Below are 9,573 nucleotides of genomic sequence, written 5' to 3'. Positions count from 1 at the left end.
AACAAATCAAAGGCTTGTCATTTATTTGTTTTTAATTTTCCTGCAGGAAGGTTTTTAAGGATTTAAGAGTTCAATTTTATTGCACTGAGAGAGGGAGAGAGAGATTGCTATCTCTTGTCCTGAAAGAGTAAATAGCTTGGATAACCTCATTTTCCAAAATGCTATTTATACAACTGTGAGGTCATGGTAGTTTAGGTACTTTAGACTTCCTGGGTCTTCCTGGATTGCAGCCAAGTAACTTTTTCATTTTCACATTACAAGGAAAATTGCCATGTCATCTTGGAGTGGTGTCACATTGCTGGGAAGAGCCCATTTTTATTGGCAGCATGATCCTCAAACCACTGTATTACCTATCACCCTGCTGTTTGATGGAGCGGACCCACTTCTCATCTGGAGACTCTGTGCTCACCCTGACTGCACACAATTCCCCAAACAGCACCTCTGCCAGCCTTGAGCAAAGAGACCAAATATCTGTGTGCTCCAGGAAGAGCCAGAAGACTCAAGATTGGCCCACTAAGAAAGTGTGAGGCTTGTGGGTGCAGTGACATCAGAGCCATTTATTAACAGTTTGGGTTTATGTCTTGATTTCCCAGGGGCAGGGATGATAATGTGAGCAACTACTTACAGATCCCACAGGATCTAGGGGCTTTTTCCCAGTAATTTTAGTCTGCCGGAAACTGGGAGAAAAAAGTCACTCCTCCTTGAAGGAAGTCCCTACCTGCAGCTGCTGGTGTCAGTACTGGAATCTCGTCCCAGTGTGACCTTCATTGCCTCTGTTAGTGTGACAGGTTCCACAGAGCTGTCACCCTGCAAACTCATCCTTTCTCCAGGAGAACAGGCGCAGAGCTGCAGTGGAGGGTACCTGTGTGGCTTCCCTGTCTGACACAGATTTGCCTTCATGTGGTAAGTCCCACCTCACTCCCCCAGCTCCCAGGAAAGGGCTTTCTTAAACCAGCACAGCCCTGGAAGGGCCTCTCTTGTGTCAGACGGGAGAACCAGCCCTTGTGGCATTCTGCAGGGCTTTGAAGTGAAAAGAACAAGGATGATTATTCTTGTGGTTTCCCTAATCTGTGTGCTGAGGGCTGAAGGAGCCAGGTGATCCTGTGTTTGAAATAAAACAGGTTACTCTTCTGAAAAAGGAGGAAGCAATTTGCTTCTATAGGTACAAATCCCCCTGCTGAACCCCTGGGCCAGCCCCCTCTTGCTGGCTTTCAAATGTGACAAATTGGTGCCATTTCCAGTGATGGCTGTGAGGCACTCTTCACAAGCTCACTTGTTTTTCAGCAGCTCCCACCCCCACAAAGAGACAAAGGAAAACCTAGAGGCCTGGACTGTGGGGAAGAAGTGCCAGAACAATCTGCTGAAAGTTAAAAATAAGTTTTAAAGTCAGCTTACTGCTGTCTGTTTTCAAGGTCAGACTGACTGATGATTCCAGTCAAAACAGCCAAACTAGCTTCCCTGTGAGTTCTGTTCAAAGTGGCTACCCATGGCACACCTGATGGCATCCATTCATGGCCCTGCTGCTCAGAGGGCCTCTGCTGTATGTGTAAGAGCTGCAAAATAAGCAATGCATGATATCTTCCTCAATCAGCTATACCAGTAGCTATTCACAGAGTTGTTATCAATAGCTAAAATAATGTGAGAATCAGGCTCTGTGCAATATGCTAATATTTGGATGCATTTTCTAATGAAATCCCTATAATCTCCTTACAGCCCTGTGAGGAAAGTACTGGTCACTACCCCTATTTTGAAGCAGGCTTTCCAAGTGTGCTGATTATTTTCTGTCTGCCTCCCTCTCATGAGTTCTCCAACCTTCACTACCCTGCACTGTGCCCAGAAGGCTGGTCCTTGTAGACAGCCAACCCGACTCCCTTGTGAGCTGTTGGTAGGCCTCGGGAGATCAGAGTAGGAAGAGAAAAGGTCAGGGTGCTTCTTTCCAACTCCCTCCATCCTTGGGGAGCCATTTTGTGCAGCAGCTGCAACTCTCTGGACTACCTGGCAATTGGAAGCAGGCTTCCCTCCAAGGTGCTCGTGCTCACTGGGCTCTGGGACAGCATTTCCTCCTTTTTGCCTCTTGCCCAGAGGGGTGATGGCTCCTCACTGTTGCTAGACCCTGGATGCCTCTCTGGCTTGTTTGTTCCCTCTACCCTGTCTTCACCTCTGTAAGTAGCCACTTCATTAAAGTATCTTCATTTGAACCAATCTAGGGTGAAATGTGCTATTGCCAAGACCCTGAATAATACACCCTACCAAAAAAGGTGCAGGCCAGATATGGAAACTCATGGTATTCAACAATAGGGGAGAAGAAACATAAGCTGAAAATAAAACAAATAAAATTACAAGAGCCATGAGAAAGTTATAGAAAGTCTTATGGGAAATCAAAAGCCAACAAAAATACTTTGTAGAAGACGTAACATTGTGTTAGGCCTTTGAAAAACAGATAGAAGGTAGACAGATGGGTATGAAAGAAAGAGTTTCAAGTATGAACAAAGAAAGAAAGGCAAAAACACAGTAGTGGAGTAAACTTATGGATGATGTTTCTCAAAATCCATTCTCTTTTTGAGACAGGGTCTCACTTTGTCACCGAGGCTGAAGCACAGTGGTACAGTCACAGCTCACTGTAACCTTGACCCCCCAAGCTCAAGCCTCCCAAGTAGCTGGAACTACAAGCACGTGCCACTAGGCTCAGCTAATTTTTGTGTTTTTTATAGAGATGGGGTTTCATCATGTTGCCCAGGCTGGTCTTGAGCTCCTGAGCTCCAATTCTGTTCCTTAGAAGGTTAATATACTATGAAATGTTACTTCTGTATTGAAAACAGGATTCCATGCTCAAATAAGAGTGGGCACCTTTGAGATAAACAAACTTAACTAGACTTCTTTATGCAAGACTTCTCAGAGTATTTGAAATGGTAATATCCATATTTAACTACCTTTTTTACAATTTGTTGAACTCTTCCAGAAGTGTGGGAGGGAATAGAGTTTGAGAAACAGATATTGTCCAACAGCATTCTATAATCCTGTGGGACTCCCTGGTAGAGCAACTCTGAACACCCTGCAGGGGCCAAATTCAGAGCATACTGCAAAGAGTTCTGCAGAAAGCCAGTCAAATGTCATAAATCATGGACAAATGGCACCTAGAATGCCAACATGTAGCCATAGCATGAGTAGTGAAATGTAATTAGCAGACCAAGTGGAAACTGAATTTGTTGTCTGACATGACCTGTAAGGAAACAATGGGAAACAGATCTTAAACAGAAGTTCAGATTTACATTCTGGAGAGTGTGGGAGCCCCAGTGGTAAAATTTCATGTACTCACTGTGTCCTGTTCCTAGTGGCTGGCAAGCTAAATTATTTCTGATCTAATATTTTTAACTAATTAGAATTTTATTCATTAATTTATTTAATCATTTATTAACATTAAATAAGCCTTTGCAAAGAGCCAGGTTCTCTGTTAGACTATAGCAGAAAACTAGAAAGACTATAAAGGAAAACAAGACAGATTTCCTACCCACAAGGAGCTCTGGACGGCTTGAGTTTCAACAGGTAAATACATATAATTACAACATAAGATATAATTTTAATACAACCCTCTAAAAAACATAAACTTACAAATCTCGTACCAAAGGGTTTGGAAGACTTCAGAGAACAGCTGATATTTGAGCTTGAAGGATGAATAGAATTTTCCAGAAAGAAAAGGAGAAACCTCATAAAAGACCCAATTTCAAATATCCAGACCCCACATTGAACCACATGAAAGCTTACTCCTTATAAAAGAGTAAAGAGAGAATCCAACATTTATGGATAAATATAAACATAAAACAAGAATTTTCCATAAAAGATTTTTAAAGTTATAAAGATTTTAGAAAAAAATTCCAATATAAAATCTTCATTTTCTCTATTGTTCTTGATCATAAGATCCAGTATGCAAGTTAGAGTAGATCAGAGAAACCCCACGCAGGTCACTGGAGACTCTTCATATTTGACCAGAGAAAATGAGAAACACATAGTTATTCCAAATGTTCCTAATATTTCAGTTTACAATAGTGCCCAGAGTATACAGGAAATTGTGAGTACTCAAGTCTATTTTTCTTTCTGATAATTTTAGATTGACATATTCTAAGTAGGATTAAAGCTTTTCCTTGCTGTGCAGCTCTTTTTTTCCCACCATATGTACCAATATGACAATTTAACCCTACAACGATTTTACCTGTTAAGCGTTTATATATGACACCTTCATATATTTACATTCAGAGTGCCTGACTACCTATGTTTCCAAAGACTTAAAATGAGTAATCTATACTTAACAAAAATAGAAATTTTTAGAAAGTTTTGAATGTAATACAAATATATTTGTTTTCTGTATTAAGTGCTGTAGAGATTTGAGTGGTTTATCTTGTAAAATTTGTTTTTATTATGGAATTTTACTATGGGGGTTTTATTTTTTTTACCATAGAAACATTTAAAACCTGCATTATAAGAAAAATGTGGTTTTGCCCTAAAAAAAAATACTGACAAGTATATAAACCTTGTAATATTCATGGTTCAATAGGTAATTGTTAAATGAATGAACTGATGGTACGACAGAGGAGATTGGAGGAGGAGACAAAAAATACAACCATGGCTTTCATCTGAATCTATAATTATTCCTAAATTCAGTATTAAAACTCTCTTGCCTATAGACCAGACCAAAGACAACAAGATTTGGGGGTGTCAACAGGAGTCCTGGGATAAATTTTTTCTTATAAAGTCTGGATTAAACTTTTTAGTATTGATGATATTCATTTATTTATTCAACAATTTGTGAAAACATTTATTGAGCACTCACAGTAGTAACAGCAGCAGCAGAGATAGTAACGATAATAATAATAATAATAATAATAGGTATTGTCAATTTAGAATTTACTTTGTGCTGAGCTCGATGCTATTGGTTTTGTACCGATTATCTCACTGAATCTTTACAACAGCCCAAAATCAGTCCCATCGTGCAGATGAGAAAAGTGAGGCACGGAAGGTCACGTAACTTGCCCACATTCACCCAACAAATAAATGAATTCTAAGTTGAATCCAAGTCAGTCTGACCACAGAATTTCACATCCTTCACTACTCCAGGATCCCACGGTAGGCACCATGGGTGCCCCAAAATTTAAAAATGATGTAGATCATCTTCCCATAAGGATTACTATGTCATAAGCTCATAGACTGTAACAGCAGGTTATCTGGGCTCTCTATAGACAAGAAATTAAGGCCAATGAGTGTGGTGATTTACCCAGGGTCACACAGCACCTCTATGGCCAAGACACATTTAGAATGCCCCACCCTGTGTTGACTTTCATTCCAATTCTCTTTTCACTCACGACACAGAGCCGAAAACCCCCACTTACTGACTAAACTACAAAATCCTCATAATACTTTGTTATTATCATCAAAGAAATATGAAACCATATGGAAATGATTTTGAAATATGCCCATTTATCTCCTTAGAAATAATCCTTTTTGTTAACTTTCAAACTGACTTAAATTGTTGAGGCTACATATGGATCTTGGTCTCAGGAAAAATAAGCACTAAAATTGAATTGAGGTTGAGTTTAGAGTTGGTGCTGGTCATGCCACCCTAAGTTTCCAAGTATCATTCAGTCCCATCTTGTTTCCTGCTTTGGGGTCATTTAACACGTCATTTTTGAGTTATTACATAATTGGAACAAAAGCAAGATAGAATCAAAAGGATACTTAGAGCTGGAGTGACATCAGAAACTGATGCAACCTCCTTATTGTCAGCACGGGAAAAGGCAAGTCTGGGAAGCAATATAACACAATGGAATCTGGCAAAAGAATGGGGCAGACTGGGCAGAGGTCACAGCTGTGATCCTTTGTACTGTAGTGTGGCACCCAGTACACTATTTTAAAACTTTGAACCTCAGAATCCTCATCTGCAGAATGAAGAAAATCATAGCTTCTCTATTTGTCTTAAAGATTACACAAAATATACTCCACAGTACCTGGCATATAGTATGCATTTCCTAAGCATAGCTACAATTACAATTTAGTCCTAGTTCTGCTCCCTTAATTTATGCATTGATTTTCTCATCTATACAGTGGATATTTTTCTGCTTGTCTATGTTACAAAGTAGTTTTGTGAACACAGTGAGATAATGTCCAGATCTTTATGCTTTGAGCTTCAGCTAAAATTCTACCTCAGAGAAGCTTTCAGCACCTGCCAGAGTGGGAATTAATGATTCCCTCTTCCATGTTCTCTAGCTCACATCTGTATCCTGATCCAGCCAATATCTTGCTTTCTCCTATATTTGATTTTGTTTATGTCCGTTGCATAAATTCCTCAAGCTGAGGGGTATTTGCTTTCTCTCCCCGACAGCCCAAATAACCTTATACAGAGTGGATGATCAGAAAATGTGTGGGCTTTGCCCTGAATGCGTTTTCAACAACTCGATTGCTATGCATATAAAAAGTATTTGGGAATTACAATTATAGAGTTGAACTGAGTTCTTAAAAAGCAGTGAGGATTTTGGCTTCGGTTCCCCCTACCCCTTCCCCGCCAGGGAGGGAAATGGGACAAGTACAAAAAGAAAAGCAAACCTCTAGGCTTAGCCTGAAGACATCTGCTGTTTACACTGGTCATTTGTCTCAGAGGTCAAAATACAGTTCTATCCTCGTCCTTATGGCAATCGTGGTGACAATCTAACAGCCAGGAAGTAGCCTCTCATTTCACTCTTGGCAGCTCCAAGGAACAAAAGCCGGTGGTGCATGTTCAAACCCTGAGCCCCCGTGGGACATCTGTAGTTAGAGTCCTACCTATTAGCTCTTTGGATAGTAGGCAGTAGTCCCTGAGACCAGCTGAGGGACTATTGTGCTCCTGGGCCCTTCTATGCCTCAGTTTTTCTCTCTGAATGATGGGGATAATCATCTTGTTCTCCATGACTCTACCTTGAAACACTGCAACTACTAGGAAAAAAAAATGAGCAATGAATGTCAAAGCTGGTTGAGGTGGTACTGGAGGACTACACTCCAAGCAGAGCCAAGCGTGATAAATATAATAATTCCTAACATTAAGGGCTTGTTCCATGTAAGAAACTGTCGAAGCACACTATGTATATTCATTCAATTCTTAAAAGAACTCCATGAGAAAGTCCTGGTTTTACAGTGGATGAAACTGAGGTACAGAAAAGTTAAGCGAAAAGCCACACAACTAGTAAGCGTCAGACCCTGGATTGGTACCCCATAGTCAGATGCCACTGGCCACTCTTAATTATGTTGCTGTATGGTCCTCCTATTGCCATCTCTTTAATTTTGTGCCTAGTGCAATGTTTTCCATGTAATAGGTCTAGCTCAATATATATTTGTTGGATTGAAGTAACTCTAATACGACTTGAGCATGGTTGATAAATCTCTCCCTTCTTCTCCTCCTTCCAGCTATGCCTCCAGTTCCTCTATTAAGATACTTATCTTTTAATGGTGTTTCTTCAATTGGGAGCTACAGACCCTTAGAGTGCCTTAATTTAATTTTTAAAATGTTTATAATAAAAGATAAATATAAACACATTCTGGATCTTTGGGATGACTATCTCATACCAAGTACTGCCTCTTGATTGCAGCACCTGTGCGTACTAGTCTTTGGCAGCAAGAGTTACCACTTCACTTGCTATGTTAATAAGAAAGAAATAGCACGAATACCTAAATAACGTATTAGAGTCAAGAGAGACCATTGCAATGACATATGGTGTGGGCAAAGGAGATGTGGTAGATGGAACGAAGGAAAGAGGTGAGAGAATTGAGTCTGCATTGGGCACCTCACACACCATGAGAGTGGTAGAGCCACAGGGAACTCAAAGGTACCCACGCCTCAGCTGTCAGTACCATGCAATGCTGGTAGTTGTCCAGGAAACGTTACTAATTTCAATTTTATTATTCTGGAAGAAAATTTTTATCTGTTTTGGTTTTATTTGTGAGTTGTTCAAAAGCTATAACATAAGCTTATATCCGGTTTTGTGTCTGTGTGTCTTTTGAGACAGGGTCTTGCTCTGTCACCCAGGTTGGAGTGCAGTGGTGATCATAGCTCACTGCAACCTCCACCTCCTGGGCTCAAGCCATCCTCCCACCTCAGCCTCCCAAATAGCTGAGACCACAGGCGTGTGCCACCACAACTGGCTAGGATTTTTGTATTTTTTATAGAGATGGGGTTTTGCCATGTTGCCCAGGCTGGTCTCAAACTCCTGAGTTCAAGCAATCTGCCCACCTTGGTCTTCAAAGTGCTATGATTACAGGTGTGAGCCACTGAGCCTGGCCTGTCTATATATGTTAAGGTGACATTTTAAAATAAAACAATTGAAGCCAAGCCTGGAAAGGTCTAAGAAAATTTTGCCCTTAAAATGGTGGAAAATACCAGTTTCCTTTCTATTTAGGAAACACCAGGCCGGGAGCAGTGGCTTGCGCCTGTAATCCTTGCTAAGAAGGGAGGATACTTGAGCCCAGGAGGTGTACGCTGCAGTGAGCTATGATCTCGCTACTGCACTCAAGAATGAGCTACAGAGGGAGACCTGTCTCGAAAAGAAAAGACCATAGAATAATGTGTTCAGGGCTTTCTTATTTAAAAGTAATTGTAAACGCCAATGTATTAGGCATATCAGTAACACCTTGCTGTGAAATAGTACTTTACACCTTCCCTTTCTGAGAGCAGGCTTTGATAGGAGAAAGGAAAGCTAAGTAGCTTGATAGAAAGTATGGCTCGGTGCAAAATCTTGTCCTACCATTCAGTAGCTGTGTGACTTTGGGCAAGTCATTAAACCTCTCCAAACCTCCTGTTCCTTATAAAATCAGTGTAATCTCTGCACCTTCTTCACCACAATGGCCTATATATAAAGCTAGTTGACAGAAAACGCACAATACACGGTAATCTATGTTAAATAGGAAGGCTCTAACACTAGGACCTTAAATGGCAAGGTCTCCAGCCTGGTTAGGAGAGGATTCCCCGCACACCCCCTACCCTGGCCCCCAACCACCACCACCACCACCAAGATACCGACCGCTTGGAGTGACTCAGGGAAGCAGGCCCACTGGACGAGGAGGTGGCTCCACCAGCTGGTGCCCCGATGAAGAACTGAGGCCAGGGGGCTCGCCCGCCAGCCCGCCGCCCAGAAGCTGCCAAGCACCCCCGGTGCTTTGGGCTCCACGCAGAACACTGGGTGCTGTAAGGAAATGCAAAGCATTGGTGGCCCTACCATGGGAATATAGGTTTCTGTTCTCCGGAGAAACTAGGAGTTCGGTCAACACCTTAAGGCGCTAAAAGTGTACGTAGGGGTGGGGAGCACACAGGTTCTGAACAAATTCTTCAAATTTGCCCAGGGCTCCCCATGCATCAGGTGTGGCCCGCGTCCCTAGTTCTAGGCTGCTGCGGGAGGGGTCGCCTTTTGTAGGGGACCTGGTCTTTTTGCGAGCTGGCAGCGTGCTCCCAGCAGCGAAGGCCTTAGTCTTGCTCAGGAGGCCGCGCCCCAGACCCGGGGATGCGCGATGTTCAAAGGGTGACGGCGCGCGGGTCCCGGGCAGGAGAGACCGCCAGAGCCG

General features: G+C 42.0%; 1 protein-coding gene across 1 annotated transcript in view; it reads left to right on the top strand.

The window, feature by feature from the left end:
• Positions 1-349: 349 nt before the first annotated feature.
• The window catches only part of PRSS23 (protease, serine, 23), a 20,205-nt gene continuing 10,981 nt past the window's right edge, over positions 350-9,573 (top strand). Inside the window, exon 1 of the mRNA XM_011984906.1 lies at positions 350-903. The gene's annotated coding sequence lies outside the window, so the exon portion shown is untranslated. The remainder of the gene's footprint in view (positions 904-9,573) is intronic.

This window comes from Mandrillus leucophaeus, unplaced genomic scaffold (genome assembly GCF_000951045.1).
Source record: "Mandrillus leucophaeus isolate KB7577 unplaced genomic scaffold, Mleu.le_1.0 Scaffold276, whole genome shotgun sequence".
NCBI lineage: Eukaryota > Metazoa > Chordata > Mammalia > Primates > Cercopithecidae > Mandrillus > Mandrillus leucophaeus.
Note: the sequence above shows the minus strand (reverse complement) of the source record. Positions and strands in the feature narration are given on the sequence as shown.